We start from the raw sequence: 16,801 nt of genomic DNA on the forward strand, positions 1-16,801 counted from the left end.
GTAAGTTCTTAACTTGGATGGCATGGTATGTATGTGTGTGCTTGGGATACCTGGGGGAAGGTTAAGGTGAGAGAGAGAGAGTTAAAGTGTAGGGAGTGAAAGTTGCCAGAACTAAGATTAGAACCGGTGGACTAGAGAAAAGCTGGCTGAGGAACTGAGGCTTGGGGTTACTTAAGGTAGACTGAGGCTGGAAACTGAGGCAGACAGCTGAGATATGGGGAGGGGGGGCAGATAAGTGATGGAAAGGAGGAGACAGCCAGGAAAGAAACAAAAACCCAACTCAGGGTTTCAAAATAACAGGTTTATTAAACAGACAACACACTACACAGCCCCATGAAGTTATTGGTTCACACACACAAGCACTCACAATGGCAGCAGGAGAAAGAGACTCAGTGGAAGGGCTGGAGTCCAGGTGGGGAAGAGAAGCAGAGTCCAAGTCCTTGGTTGAAGAGGGGGTAGGGGGTGATAGCTACCTATCCAGGCTGGAAAGGGGTCCTTGTCCAGTAGGTGTTGTCCAGAAGGGGCCACCAACAGGGCCTCTGGGTAGATAGGTGGTGTGGCATAGTGCTGGTCCAGATGGAGAAGGCATCCCAAGGAGTCAGTCTTCACTACCCCTTTTATGGAGCAGACTACCTCTGATCTCCTATGGGGAGGGCCTGTCCAGGCAAGGACAGTTCTGTTCCAGAGGGCTCCATGTGTTCTTACTGAGCACGTGCAGCCTGGCACAATGGTGGGTTGCCTCATCTTTTGTTTCTTGAATGCTGAGGGTGGTTCCCAGGGCTGGGTCATTGGTCCAGGTATTGGTGTTGATGGTTTGGTCATTCAGAGGCAGCTATTTTTAGACCTACTGCCATTGTCTCTCAAGCACCCTCATTCATCCCCATTCATTCAGGAGCAAAGTTACATAGAAGGAGTAGGTGCGAGTCATGCGTTACACAACCGGGCCTGGGGACAGGATGGAGACTTAACAAACAAAATGGAAACTTGACATGACTTATGCTAACTTACATACGTAGACCTAAATCATATAGTACCAGTAAAACAGTAATATAGAACAGTAAAAATCAATATAAACATCATAATTATACAATATAAAGAAGGAGAAATAACAAAATAAATACAACTGGCTACCAAAATAAAATGCTGAAGCTTATACTGTGTCTTAGCTCACTTATACTTATCTATAGGGAATAAAGAGGGAAAGAAAAAGTCAGAAATGGTTGGGGAAGGGGAGTGAATGCATTTAAAAAAAAAAAAAAAAGAAAAACTGGGGGTTTTGCTACACATACATCAATCGAAATCATTCTATGAAAGAAAAGAGGAAAACAAAAGGAAGCTGAGATCAATTACTGAATGGGAAAAGATAATGGATGATGCAGAGATGCTGAAGCATTCAATGACTTTATTTCAGTCTTAACAAAAATGTGATCAAATACTTGTTAATTTTTTTTTTTTAATGAGATAAGTATGCTGGCTAGACTCCACATAAAACAGATTAATGAATAGGTAGGTAAGATAGAAGGGTTGAAGCAGGCTGGGCCTGATGAAATTCACCATAATGTGCTTAGTGAACTACAACTGATGACTGTTGTTAAGAACTTTTGGAAGAAAGAGGATATTTCAGTCAGTCTACCTTTAATCTCTGGAAAGATTCTGAGACAAGTAATTAGTCATGTCAGTCTGAAATCAGAAGAAGGCAGGACAGGGTGGCACCATAGAAAGCTCTCACTTACAACAGCTCAGATCCCGATGGATCCAGGGTGGTGGACATACCGGTACACTCATAGGTGCTGACGTTTTTTTCAGTGGGGGGCAAGGCCTAAGTGATGGACAGGTGCCCCCAGCCCCCAACTGTGTGGGGAACAGGGTGGGTGGGCGGCTGGGGTAGGGCACAGGCAATGCAGTAGGAGGGTTGGGGGGCATGTGCCCCCTGAGATTTCTGTGCCCACAGTGGGGCATGGGGCTGCAACAGGGATGGACCAGCTCAGGGCAAGTGCCACCTCCACAGCACAGCAGGCAGGACTAGGCGCAAGAATCAGAGGTCAGGGAAGCAGACCCTACGATGACAGGCTGAGAGCCCTGGGGCTCTTTAGCCTGGAAAAGCGCAGGCTCAGGGGTGATCTGATGGCCACCTACAAGTTTATCAGGGGTAACCACCAGTATCTGGGGGAACGTTTGTTCACCAGAGCACCCCAAGGGATGACGAGGTTGAATGGTCACAAACTACTACAAGATCGTTTCAGGCTGGACACAAGGAAGAATTTCTTTACTGTCCGAGCCCCCAAGGTCTGGAACAGCCTGCCACCGGAGGTTGTTCAAGCGCCTTCATTGAACACCTTCAAGATGAAACTGGATGCTTATCTTGCTGGGATCCTATGACCCCAGCTGACTTCCTGCCCTTTGGGCGGGGGGCTGGACTCGATGATCTTCCGAGGTCCCTTCCAGCCCTAATGTCTATGAAATCTATGAAATCTAAGAAGGAGCACCACAACACTATGCTCGCCAAGGTGAGGCACCTCCTGTCCGCCTGACCACAGTGCAGGGCACAACTCCATGCCGCCGCTTCCACATCTCCCCTTGGTATCTATGGTGATGCAGTGCTCCGTCACCAAGCCTGGTCCCATCCATTGGGCCAAAGAGGCAGCTTCTGCTTGGAGTTGATCCGGCCCCACTGCAGCCCTGAACCCTGCTGTGGGTGCAGAAATCTCAGGGAGCACATGTACTCCCCCGTTGTATTGCCTTGCTCCCTGCCCATCTCTGCCACATCACATGTGCTCCCCGAACCCCCATGATGCTTTGCCTCTGCCCCCTCACTCCCTCCAGGTAAGTCTAAAGGTGAGGGAGCTGCAGAAGCTGCTCTCCGCCACTGCTTGGCTGCCACGTGCATGTACGTGCATACATGCACGTGGCACCCCCTGCCTCTGATCACCCTTCCCTGCTCCCCTCCAGCCTCAACCAGCCCCTTGCAGGCTGGAACTCTGCCAACCTGCAAGGGGAAACCCATGGTTTCCCATATTTTTCTCTGTTCTTCAGGTTTGGGCCCCAACAGCCCCCTTCCCGAGGGGGGCCAGGACCCTTTGGCCCCACATACTTGGCACCTATGGGTACACTTGCACCCCACTTTCATTCGTGGTCCACCCAAAGCTCAAAATCAACTGCCTGGCAGTGGGAGCAGCATTTCTAGCCAGGCAGTGCTGAGGGAGTCAATAGACTCCATGGCTCATTATAATTTTCCTAACCCCTTCTAAACTCTTCATTCCACAGGTATTAACAACTCTCTCCCCTTTTTAATAATCTTGATATTCTGTCTATCAAGTTATCCTTTGTTCTGCAATTCTGCTGTCTATTTGCTGCTCCTGGTAATTAAGCTCCTATTGCACAGCCCTACAGACTTTTTTTTAACTCATTCCAATGAAGTTATATTTGTTTTTGCTTCAATATAGCCCTAGACCCCTAGCATATTAGTAAAGCTTCTACTTTATTTTTAACTGGAGAAAAATGTGTGTTGTTTCATATGTGATGATGTACCTCACCATTTGCAATCTTATTTTCAAAATTCTAGATCCACCCATGCAAAAGTTGATATCTTTCTAAACAATTGAAGTGCCACCCTGCCCTGTCATCAGTCAGGAAAGATTCTGGAAAGGATTATTCAAACATCAATATGCAAGAATTTAGTGGACCATAAAGTGATTTAAAAAAATCAGTATGGGCATATGTGGATCCAGGATTCTATAAAGTGAGATGCAGGAGAAGTGACTGGCAATATAGGGATGGCTGCACCCCCACTCCCAGCTCCCCCCTTACCAGGCTGGGTAGCCCATGCTGCAGAAGCACTTGCCAAGGATATTTTAAAAGTATCTGAAGAAGATAACAATATCCCCTCCACCCTGCTCTTGGCATCCCCCCTCCTCCCCTTCATGCTCAAGAGCATCTTTCCACCGCTCCTATTTATCCCCTCCCTCACCCACCTCTGCTGCTATCTCTGGCTGCCCTGGGAGTTAGGGGAGCTCCCGAGTTGCTCCTGCCTTGCTCCAGCCAGGCTGTATGCAGAACCGGACTCAGCCAAGGACAGCAGTGGTGGTGGGTGGGTTCCTCTTCCTTGTGCCTATTTCCAAGTTGTCAGGGAGCACCTGGTGGGACCAGGAAGGGAGGAAAAATCTACCTGCCCCTGCTACTGTTCCCAGCTGGAGTGGGACAGGAGTGGCTCTGGAGCTTCCTGGGACAGGGCAGTGGTAGTGGCAAGAAGGGAAGGAGGTAAATGGGAGGGGAGAGGAGGTACCATCAAGCACAGAGGGGAAGGTGAGCAGAGATAATTCTTACCTGAGTTGGGGACTGAAAAAGTCCCCAGCTGCTACTCCTGCAGTAGATGCAAAAAGTTGGGGAGGTGACTATGCTACCACACTCCTTCTGGATCTGCCTCTGAATGTGTGAAACGCATCTAATTTCCTCCTTTGACAAAGTACTTGATCTGCTGTCTAAAGAGGAAAAAGTATACATGATATATCTTGATTCTAGTATGGCCTTTCACACTGCCCTGCATGACATTATCATAAGCAAGCAAATAGTATGATCCAATAAACACATTAACATGAAATAAGCCAGGGTGTGAACTTGTACTGCTTCAGTAACTCTCCAGTAACTGTCTTTGTACATGCTTTTACACTGAAGTAAATGTGAGGTAGCTTACCCCACTTTATTTTAGGGGTATACCATCTCATATTTACCGTGGGCTAAGAACATGCATACTGGTAGTTACCACAAGGTAGGTAACATGTAATTTTGCATCCTACCTTGTCTAATGGTAACTTGGTTGTGTGCCCATACTTAGAGAATGATAGCCTAGATACACAACTGGTTGGAAAATAAAAACATTCTCAAAGATCAGTTATGAATGTGTTGCTGTCAGTTGGAAGAGTATCTCAAATAGAATCCCACAGGGATCTGGCTAAGTGCATTCAACAACTTAACAGTGTTGACAACAGACTGGAAACAATGTTTATAAAAGCTGCAAAGGGCACCAAGCTGTTGGGGAAGGCAAGTTTTCAAGCACTTTGGAGAACAGAATTCAAAATGATCTTGAGAAGTTGGAGAAATGGTCTTATACCAAGAGGATGAAATTCAGTAAAGAAAAGTACAGGGTGCTACACCTAGGAATGAGAAATCAAATGCACAAATACAAAATGAGTAATATCTGACAAGGCTGCAGTATGGCAGTAAGAAATATGAGGATTATGGTGGATCACAAACTGCACAGAAGTCACTAGTGTTAACGCTGTCGCAAAAAGGTGAATGTAATTCAGGGACATGTTAACAGAACTGTCATTTATAGGACACTGGAGATAAAATTATCCTGCTCAATTTGGCACTGATAAGGTTTCAGCTGTCATACTGTCTAATTTCATGTACCAAACTTTAAGATAGATAAACTGGAATGAATGCAGAGTGGAACAACAACTATGCTAAGAGATTTAAAAAGTGACCTCCAAGGAAAATGGAAGGAATTTAGTACATCTACAAAAGAAAAGTTTGAACAGGGTCATGATAAGTCTTCCAGTCTGTAAAAGTTTATTAGAAAGGGTAACATTGTTTTCCATAACCACTAAAGCAATGGTAAGAGGAAATCAGCTTAACTTGAACAAAGACTTAAGATAGTGAGCCACCAAAATGGGCTACATGGGTATGTTGTAGCATTTTCTTTGTTGAAGGCTGTAAAAGCAGTGGCTGGAAGTGGTTGCAGCAATTGCAGCAATTGGCCATAGAGATCAGCCGTTGCAGGATTGCCCATGGGGGATCCCCGCCCCACCCAGTCTGCAGGATCGCCCGCAGGGGACCCTTCCCCCCGGTCCACAGGATTGCTTGTCGTGGACTCCCACCCCCGTTGGCAGGACTGGTTGCAGGGGGGGCACATGCCCCCCCCCCCCCAAACTAAGGCGGCACCAGTTGTCCATGAAGAAAAGGTTAAGCAGGCATCTGTTTAGGCACATTTAGTTCTAACTGTAAAGGGGGTTGGACTAGAGCTCTTGAATCCCTTCCACATCTACATTTCTATGCTTTTATATTATCAAAAAAGTAAAAAAGGGAAAATACTTACTATTAGAACAGCAATAAATCAGAAATCTGGTGGCAGAAGTTTAGGTGGATGGTACTTTACAAAGGAAGCAAAAGTTATCATTATTCTGAAAAGTTAAATATTGAAGAGAAGAGGCTTCATCTTGGAAATCAGTGGCCAAAGAGTTCTTATTCTATTGAATTTAATGGGAGCAGAATGGTGCCATGAATCATTTGTTCACGTAACAGAAATTCACAATAAGCAAACATAGCAGAGCTGCAATCATTTTTATCCCAAGGCTATTTTTCTATATTTTCCTGCTCTTTTATGGTATTCCACTACCAATAAAGGAGCTAAATCTATATTAGAAACAGGATGGGAAAACATGAACTAGAAATAAGCTTCTTCTGTAATTTGTCATTACAAATTAAACGCATGGTTTTAATTTAGCTTTTTCTTTTGCTCTCTGAACTCCCAGCTCTGGGGATCCTGCCATTTACTGTTCAAGCTGCATCATATTAACTAGGACTGTGCAAAGCTTTGGACTGCAATTCGGATTTGGAGATAATTCAGACGATTCAGAGGCCGAATCTGTGAGTCTGAATAGAATCGCTAGATGCTTTTGGCTTTCGGAGCTTCCGAATCGATTCGGAAAAGATCTGGCGATTTTGAGGACCATCTGTATGGGGAAACAGAAACTTAGAAGGGGGAGGGGGAGCAGTGCGGGGGGAGGACTGACATGTCTAGGTGGCCAGTGAGCATGATTTCTCTTTGACTGCCCTTCCAATTACAGTGTCTGTGGGGAGGGACATAGAAGCAGCATCAAAGCCTCTGTCTGCAGGCTTGCTGTGCCTTTTGTGAGCTGGTTCTGAGTAAGCAACAGCATCAGAAAGGTACTGTGCTGCCTGGCTTGCTTCATAGTCAGTCAGTTGCAACTTGCCTGCTCCTTTTTGTTCTTAGAAAGGATTGAATAGGATTTAGCTTAGCTTAGTTTAGCTTAGCTTAGAATTTCTTTACTTAATACTATCCAATTCATTTCTTTCAATTTATATTTGCTCTTTTTTTTCTTTTTTTTTTTTTCTTTTTTTACAAACTTGTAAAAAAGAAAGCTTAGTGTTTTCCCTGGCAGTGTGATCCATCACTGTGCAGGGAGGCACTCACATGCACACACTTGTACACATATACAAGAAGAAAAATCAGATATTTATAGAAGAGATTGTACAGCTATTACATTAGTTATTAATATTATTACTTATAGTTAGTTTTAATAGTTTACATACTGACTAAAGAGAACACAGAAGAAGTCAGATAGATTCAGAAAGAACATGAAATTTTAGGTACACTACACAACACAGAACACGCAACAAAGAAACGCAACCCAGAAGAAGAAGAGGGAGAAGTCAGACAGTCACCCACTCAGTCAGGGCAGAGACCACATGACCAGAAAACAACACAAACACACACACCGTATACTTTAGTTACAAGACAGCAACAAGCAAGCCTCAGTCTACAGAAAGCAAAGCAAACAATTCACACAAGCTAGAAGAAGTCAGACAGACACACCTTTTGTAGCACAAGAAAGATTAATATGAAGCATGCTGGAAAGGCAGGTGCCAGGTCTTCTGGCAAGGGAGGGAGAGGGGGTAGGGGGAGAGCTAGAGCTGTTAAGTGCCCCCCCAGCAAACATACTCTTCCCAAGCAACCATGATGCTTCTTCTGCCAGTGGAAGCAAGGAGGCGGAAGCAGTATCTGCACCTGATGTCCCTGCACCTGCACCACCTCCCCTAACTCCAGAAATAGGCACCAGCAGCAGAATCACTGTCTCCTCCACCTGCCAGAGGTGGTTGAGTAGCATAGTGTGGGAGCATTTTGAGCTGGCAGATGATCCCAGGTTTGCTATCTGCCAGCACTGCTTAAGGCACATCAGCTGGGCAAGGACGTGAAACACTTTTCCACCACGGCGATGCTGCTGCATCTCAAGAGGCAGCAACCCCTTGCCTTTCTTGCTGCTCAGCCTAGCACCAACGCGAGCATGCCAAAAGGCAAGTCCCCCACTCACTCCAAAGCCTCCTTCCCTGCAAAGCAGAGGCAGGCCACCCTGGAGCAGTGGGGGAAAGGTGGACAGAAAGGGGGTTGAGTTGCAAAAGCGAGCAAGATTACCCAGAGCATTGGGGAGATGCTTGCTCTGGATAGCCAGCCCTTCTCCCTAGTTAAGCGGCCTGGGTTCAGGCAGCTCATGGCGCTTCTGGCCCCATCTTACAAAGTGCCCGCATGCACCACCTTTAGCAGGACAGTGGTACCCTCCCTGTATGAGGCATGCAGGGAGTACTTGAGGGAGGAGCTGCATGAGGCAGGGCCACAGGTAGCCTTGCACTTCACCTCTGACATCTGGAGCAGCTGGGGTGGCAATCACACCTACCTCTCCCTCACAGGGCACTGGTGCAATCAGTCAGGCCATCGGTGGGCTCTCCTCCAAGCCAAGGTGCTGGATGAGTCCCACACGGCAAGGGAGATCATGGGACCCATGAACTGCATGGTGCAGGGGTGGCTTGTTGGGCAAGCCGAGCTCACCCGCGGGTTCATGGTCACCGACAACGGGGTCAATATGGTGAAGGCTGTCCATGATGCCAACTTTGTCTTCAAGCCCCTCCTCGAGGCCACTGAGACCCTTAGTGCTGGCGATGCCCTCCTCAGCCAGGTGATCCCCATAGTAAGGAAACTTGACAACCAAATGGAGAAGTTCCAGGGGATCAATGTTCCTGGCTGGGGCAGGCCAGTGTCACCAGACGTGCAGGCACTGGTGAGGCAGCTGAAGGAGGGCATCTGGAGATTGCTGGATCCCTTGCAGTCCAGTACAGTCCACATGATGGCAGCCACATGCAACCTGAGGGTGAAGGGGAGCATGTGCACTGGCAGCACCAAAGCCCTCAATCACTGGACGCAGGTGCTGGTCAACAAAGTCAGGGAGACTGAAGTACAGAGGTGAGGGGATGTGGAAGAGGGGGATCCACTTTCCCATGCCAGCACTCCCAGCACCAGCACTGGCGCCAGCACCAGCACCAGCCAGTCTCCTCCACACCGGCCACTGCCAATGTGGACCATGGGCATGGCTTCAATGCTGGGTTCCAAACGCACCAGACCCCAGCTTTGGGCAGGTGGTGCCGAGGGATCGTTGGCTACCTATCTCGCTGAGGATGTGGAGCCACTGGACTGGGACCCCTTGGCCTACTAGGCAAGCCTCAGCCAGATGTGGCAGGATCTGGCCACAGTTGCCCAGCAACACCTGTCCTGTCCACCAACCAGTGTTCCAAGTGAGAGGGTTTTCAGCATTGCTGGGGATGTTGTGACACCCCACTGCACCTGCTTGGATCCTGCTTTGGTGGAGCAGCTGGTATTCTTGAAGGTGCTGCTGCTGGGGTTCCCCAAGATCCACCTGCAGATGGACTGAGTGCCACCCTCCTCACTCCGTCTGCACGGATTTCCTTTTTTAATTTTTTTAAAAGCCAGGTAATTCCCTGCTCTCGGCTAAAGAGGGCACTAATGGCATCACTAGCCAGTAGGGGAAGAATATGTCCCTGCTGAGCTTGTTCCCCTGCCAGGATGAACTTGGAGGTATGGGATGGGGCTATGGGAAAGGAGGAGGCCCAGGTCCTGGGCATGACCACTAAAACTGCACCCTCCCAGGGTAGTGAGGCTTGATGGGACTGCTGGCAGCATGGCAGCCCTGTAAATGCCAGGGCCAACGATCCCCTGGTGAAAGGCGGGTACAAGGTGCCATAGCCTCCAGCTAATGCACTCATGCACAAAGTCCTGGCTGGGGAATGCCCAGACCTGTCACATCTTTGACAGGCCTGACGCTTGCTGGTTGCAGTGCAGTTGTAAGGCTCCCAGTGCGCTCAGCTTAGCTGCCCAGGATGCCAGCTTTTGCATTGAAAAACCCTTAGTCAGGCTGAGGAAGTACCTGCAGTTGGTGTGTCTCCTGGTCTTGGATAGAAGGAATAGTAAAGAAGCCAGAGGCTGGCCTGGCATGCAATGCAGGCAAGAAAGCCAGTCAGTAAAAATGGAAATGGAGGCATCAGGGGGTGAGGGACAGGCTGGGGTGGGAGTGGGGGAAGAAAGGGGGATGTAGCAGTGCAGGTAAAAGTGCAGAGGTACCTGGGACAGTGGGGAGTCAGATGTCCAGCAGGTTGCAGTGTGTCAAAATTCTACTGTCTAATCTATATTGAGTCCATGAGTTTCTGTACCTACGAGGCTGATGAAATGAAGTGCATAGGCCCGGCTGTGAAAAGTGGTTTGCATTGTAATTTGTTCCCTCTCAGGATCAGGCCTGAGAGACTGGAAGCAGAGTGCTTTTTTGGTGAGGAATGTACCCCCACAGGTAGTTGGGTTTTGTTGTCTTTGATAGATTCTGGCGTGCAGTTTGTGGGGGTACTGGAGAGAGTTGGCAGGTTTTGTATTTTGAGCTGTAGGAAGTTTCCTTTAGTTTTGGTGATGAGGTTAGGTGCTTATTTGAATGTAGAAACCACTTTTCAGAGCTGGGCCTATGAGCTGCACTTCATCAGCCTCCTAGGTAGTAGGTACAGAAACTCATGGACTCAATATACACAGTGGAGTTCTGGCACACTGTGACCTGCCGGACATCTGACACCCCAGGTGCCTCTGTACTTTTATCTGCGCTGCTACATCCTCCTTTCCCCCACCCCCCACCCCAGCCTGTCCCTCACCCCCTGATGCCTCCATTTCCATTTTTACTGACTGGTTTTCTTGCCTGCATTGTGTGCCAGGCCAGGCTCTGGCTTCTTTACTATTCCTTCCATCCAGGACCAGGAGACACACCAACTGCAGGTACTTTCTCAGCCTGACAAAGGGTTTTTCAACCCAAAAGCTTCCTAAGATATATTTTTTTAAGTATTCCTTTTTTTTTTCCATAATAAACATAAAAACACAAGATAAGCCATCACACACCACGAGTAACATCATATGTCCAACACAACATCTTTACTTCTTGCTGTCAATTCCTTTATAAAAAGAAAGGCTCTGTAACAGGTCCGTTTGGGTACCTTTGATGCTGCCGCTGATGCTACTGGTGCTGAGCCAGCTAAGTTATTTGGACCTGCTGTCGTTTACAGTAGTGGACCGGACCGTGGCTGTAGGGGAAGAGAAGACCTCACTGGGGCACATTGCCATGTTGTGCAGAGGCCCCAGCACCAGGAAAGGCGCACCTGAACACAAGCGTACACACACACACACACACACACACACACACACACACACACACACACACACACAGAGTCGCACAGTGAGAGCACACCTTAACAGACACACTAGAGAAGAAGCAGCTCCTACTCGAGAGAAAAGAAGGACTCTCTGACAGTTTGGCCACCTGAGATGCTGCTAATGCTGCTGCTAGTGCTGCTGCTAGTGCTCAGTCAATCACTAAGTTATTTTACCTGTTGTCATGTAAAGTGGTGGACTGGTCTGAGGCTGTAGGGGAGGAGGAGACCTCACTGAGGCACACTACCATGTTGTGTAGAGGCCCCAGAACCAGTGAAGGTGCACCTTAACACACACACAGTGTCACCCACACGTCATGAGTTTTGCCTGTTAGCAGCCAGAGGTGCAGGGCCCCAGAACCCAGACTCCCCCTGCACCAATCTCCTTGACAGCCGGCAGGTTTCGTGGCCGCAGCAGGGCCTGGCAGGCCTGCAGTAGTGTTTTTCCACCCCCTGCACCCTAAGAGAGAGAGAGAGAGTCACAGAAGCACCCATGTCACGAGTTTTGCCTGTTAGCAACAAGAGGTGCAGGGCCCCAGAACCCCGCTCTGCACCTATCTCTTTTACAGCTGGCAGTCTTCGTGGCTGCAGCAGGGCCTAGCAGGCCTGCAGTTTTCATCCCGTTGTGCCTTAATACACACACAGTGTCACCTATGTCACGAGTTTTGCTTGTCAGCAGCTTGAGGTGCAGTTTTCCATAAACCCCTGCACCTATCTCCTTGAAACTTGGCAGACTTTGTGGCCTCAGCAGGGGCTACCACCCCTGCAGTTTTTACCCCGCTGTGTTTTAACACACACGTGACACGAGTTTTGCTTTCAGGACTGAGGTACAGTTTCCCAGAAACCCCTGCACCTATCTCCTTGAACCTTGGCAGGCTTCATGCTCGCAGCAGAGGCTTCCACCCCTGCAAGTTGCTTCTGAATCAGACAAAAAAGAACAAAGTTATAGATATTTCATTGATTCCCCATTATACCCTATGGCTGAATTGGCTCCGAATCAAAGTGGAAAACCAATTTGGAGCTCCGAATTGAACTGCTGACATCCAAATCGGCAGAATCCAAACCCAAATCAAATAGTTCCCTATTCGCACAGGCCTAATATTAACCTCTACCTGGTCACTGTTCTGGACTTTCTTCTAGACTGTGTCAGAGGGAATTTATAGTCATTCATTATACGTAAATTTACAGAGCCAGAAAACAAATTTAATCTCCCCTTCTGGTATCATTAATACAGGCAGTCCTCAATGTACAACATTTCAAGTTACAACGTTTCACACTTACAACATGTATAAACTGACACCCTGTTTCAACTTTATGATGTCGGTTTCGATTTTACAACACTTGATCTGATGTGACACCACGCCAGCAAACAAGTTCGCTGCATCACTCATCTCCCTGGAGAACATCTGTCCAAACTTCCTTAGACACTTTCTTTAAGAAAGCAGACAAGACTCCAGAAGAACCTGCAGCCAAGACTCCTGAGAAAACTCCAGCCAAGAACCCTCCATAGTTGGTTGGGTCGGAAGCAGATCATCAAGTCTGACCCCTTGCCATGGGCAGGAAAGGATGCTGGGGTCAAACGACCCCGGCTAGGTGTGTATCTAGACTCCTTTTGAAGACCCCCAGGGTTGGAGCCAGCACCACTTCCCTTGGAATTTGGTTCCAGCTCCTAGCCACTCTGACTGTGAAGTAGTGTCTCCTGATGTCTAGCCTGAATCGACTCTCAGTCAACTTATGGCCGTTGTTCCTTGTTACTCCCGGTAGTGCTGAGGGGAACAGGGACTCTCCCATTGCCTGCTGGTCCCCCTTGGCAAGTTTATAGGTGGCCACCAGATCCCCTCTCAGCCTTCTTTTGTGGAGCCTGAACAGGTTCAGGTCCTGTAGCCTCTCCTCATAGGGCCTACCTTGCTGCCCCTGATCATGCAAGTGGCCCTCCTTTGGACCCTCTCAATGCTATCCACATCCCCCCTGAAGTGCGGTGCCCAGAACTGGATGCAGTACTCCAACTACGGCCTGACCAATGTCACATAGAGGGGGAGGGTCACCTCCTTGGATCTGCTCGTGATGCATCTATGGATGCATGACAAGGTGTGGTTAGCCTTCCTGACCACTTCCCCACATTGGCAGTCTATGTTTCTCTTGGAATCAATAGTGACGCCAAGATCCTTTTCTGCCTCTTTGCTGACAAGGGAATTCCCCAGCCTGTAGGTATGCTGCTGGTTCTTCCTCCCCACGTGCAACACCTTGCACTTGTCCGTACTGAAACCCATCCTATTCTCATCCCCCCCACCTCTGTAACCTGTCCAGATCTAGTTGTAGCCTGTCCCTCCCTTCTAGCGTGCCCACCTCTCCCCACATTTTAGTGTCATTTCCAAACTTGAACAAGGTGCTTTTCAACGCCTTGTCCAAGTCGCCGATGATGACATTGAACAGTGCAGGCCCGAGGACCAAGCCCTGGGGAACCTCACTGCCCTCCAGGTCAAAAATGACCACCACTCTCTGGGTGCAGCCCTCCTGCCAATTTGTGACCCATCTGACTGTAGGCGTCAATACCATAGTTGCCTAATTTTTTAATGAGGATGGGGTGAGAGATCGTGTCGAAGGCCTTCCTAAAGTCCAGAAGGACTACGTCCACCACAACACCTGTGTCCAAGGATTTTGTGACCTGGTCGTAGAAGGCAACCAGGTTGGTCTGACAGGACCTGCCCCTAATGAACCCATGTTGATTGCCCCTAAGCATAATCTCCCCTGCTGGTCCCTCGCAGATGTGCTCCTGTATAATGTTCTCAAAGAGCTTCCCCAGGACTGAGGTAAGACTAATGGGCCTATAGTTTCCTGGGTCCTCTTTCCTCCCTTTTTTGAAAATGGCGACCACATTGGCCCTTTTCCAGTCATCAGGGACCTCACCAGAGCACCACGAGTGCTCGTAAAGCTGTGCCGGGGTCCTGCAGTGACCTCTGCCAATTCCCTAAGCACTCTGGGGTGGAGATCGTCAGGACCTGCTGATTTGAACACATCTAGTCCCTCCAGAAGTTCCCTGACTAGGTCCTCACTGGCCCTGGGCCTGGCTGTGCCTCCCCTTGGGCCGTCTGGAATCCCAGTGAGGGGGATGTCCCTGTCCCTGCTCAGAAAAATGGAAGCAAAGAATCTGTTAAAGAGATTAGCTTTGTCTTCTGGTACTACCACCAGATTACTAAGCATGTCCTGCAGAGGCCCCACATTATTTGGTACCTTCTTTTTACTCCCTATGTATTTAAAAAAGGACTTATTTTCTTTTAACTGGGTTGCTAGTCCCAGTTCCATCTCTGCCTTAGCCTTCCTAACTACCCCCCTACATCCTCCTTGGTGATGGCCCTCCCTTCCATTGGGTGTATGCCTCCTTTTTGGCTTTGAGACATTCCTGGATGCCTTTGGTGGGTCATGGGGGCTTTTGAGCACTCTTGCCCCCTTTAATTCACGTGGGGATTGTCACCCTTTGGGCTTGGAGGATGGTCTCCTTAAGGAACGACCACTCTTCTTGGACTCCCAACTCCCCTCCCCTCCCCTCCGGGACCTTAGTGCCTCCCCGACTAGTCTCCTTACCTCATTGAAATCCTCCCTCCTGAAGTCCAGGGCTGCTGCCTTGCTACAGGCCTTTGACACCCTGTGCTGGATGGTGAATTCCAGTAGGCGATGATCACTATCACCCAGGTGGTCGAGCACCCGCAGTTCCCTCACCAGGTCATCGCCTGTGGCTAGGACCAGGTCCAACAAGGCATTTCCCCTGGTGGGACTGTGCACCTCCTGGGTTAGATTGAGGTCCTGTAACTCAGCTAGGAACCTATGTGAGTGGTCAGACCTGGCTGACTGCTCTTCCCAGCAGATGTCCAGGTAGTTTAGGTCACCCATGATGACCACGTCCCTTGACTTAACTGCCTCCATGAGCTGACTTGAGAATTCCCAGTCCAGTTCTTCCCCCTGGTTAAGTGGCCTGTAGTAGACCCCACCATTAGGTCCCTTTCTCCCCGACACCGTTGTATTCTGACCCAGAGCACCTCAGTCTGCCCCACCTCAGACCCAGTGCTGTTTGCTGAGGATGTGTATTGCTCTTTAACATAGAATGCCACACCCCCACCTTTCCTCCCTGTTCTATCCCACCTATACAGCCTATAGCCCTTGATGTTTACTGCCCAGTCATGTGTTGAATCCCACCAAGTTTCAATAAGTCCCACTGTGTCTGGGTTTGTGTTAGCTAGCAGGAGGGCATGTTCCTCCTGCTTGTTCCCCATACTACGAGCATTAGTATAGAGGCATTTAAGACTTCCTAAGGGTGTATGAACCTCCCCCACAATTACCAGGACTATCCGGGCCCCTGTCTCTTACCTGGGTATTTCTTGTGCTCATCGCCGGTCTTGGCTGGGCTGTTCTTGTGGGTGTCTCTTGATCGGGTGTTCTGTGGCTCCCTTGGTCCTCTTCCTCCCCCTCCCCCAACAAGCCTAGTTTAAAGCCCGCCGGAGGAGATCAGCCAACCTGAAAGAGAACACATGCTTACCTTTGGGGGAGAGGTGAAGCCCATCCCTGAACCTTCAAAAAGTTGGTTGGACCGTCAAAAAGTCCAACCAAGAGCCTTTCAAAAAGTCCAGGAAAGCCACCCCAAAAGAAGTCCTTCAAAATCAATATGATTGCTATTTACAATATAAATACATTAAATGTAGCTATATTACTCATCTATAATTGATCAAGTACAAAATTCTGAGTTATTTTTAGTGAAAATAGGCTATCGGGCCTTGGTTCAGGAACCAATCCACCTTTTATAACATTGGTTTTTATGAGAAAATTGGTTCCGAGTTGCAACCTTTCGACTTAAGACACAGTTTTCAGGAGCCAATTGTGTTTAAAACCAACTGCCAGGCAGCAGCAGTGGCATTTCTATTCAGACAGCACTGATGGAGTCAATTGACTTAATACTCTACATGATTTCTGCAGTTGTTCCTCACTCCACAGGTGTGAATGACCCTCTCTTCTTTTTAATGGTCTGGATGTTCCATTAATCATGCTATCCTTTCTTCAGCAATGTTGCTGTCTGTTGGCTGTGCCTGGTCTCTCTTTCCTGTTTCAGCCTTACAGAACATTTTTAGCTCTTTTCAAAATCCTAGCTCCACCTATGGAGTCTAGTCTTCAGCAGCAGCTACTGTTTTAGCTTTTGGCTGAGCAGTCAAGAGCTGCTGACAATTCATCTATAAAAGAGTTAAAACTGTAACTTTTGCCTGAGCTGGAAATGCAGGGTGAGCCAGCTGAAGATTAGGCTCTGCCCCTGCTCTATGTGGCTTAACTCTGGTGTCTTATTTGAGGGCATGTGTTTTGTGAAAAAACATGGTAATTAAAATAAAGTTCTCTGTTAACCTGTAGAAAGCAACATTATATTAATATATTTAAACCCATATAATTCTGTTCTAAGCTAATAATATTATGTCGGTCATATAAACAGATCTGGCAC

General features: G+C 48.3%; 1 long non-coding RNA gene across 2 annotated transcripts; it reads right to left on the reverse strand.

Annotated features, from left to right (window-relative positions):
- Positions 1–286: 286 nt before the first annotated feature.
- Positions 287–13,595, reverse strand: LOC132245850 (uncharacterized). Of its 2 annotated transcripts, XR_009457582.1 has the most exons (3): positions 11,113–13,595; positions 4,324–4,478; positions 287–945 (listed from the first exon to the last, which is right to left on the reverse strand). It is a non-coding gene; the product is annotated as an uncharacterized LOC132245850 (long non-coding RNA). The 2 variants fall into 2 exon arrangements; XR_009457581.1 differs by lacking the exon at positions 11,113–13,595 and having other exon boundaries at positions 4,324–9,986.
- Positions 13,596–16,801: the final 3,206 nt, after the last annotated feature.

Source organism: Alligator mississippiensis, chromosome 1 (genome assembly GCF_030867095.1).
Source record: "Alligator mississippiensis isolate rAllMis1 chromosome 1, rAllMis1, whole genome shotgun sequence".
Lineage (NCBI taxonomy): Eukaryota > Metazoa > Chordata > Crocodylia > Alligatoridae > Alligator > Alligator mississippiensis.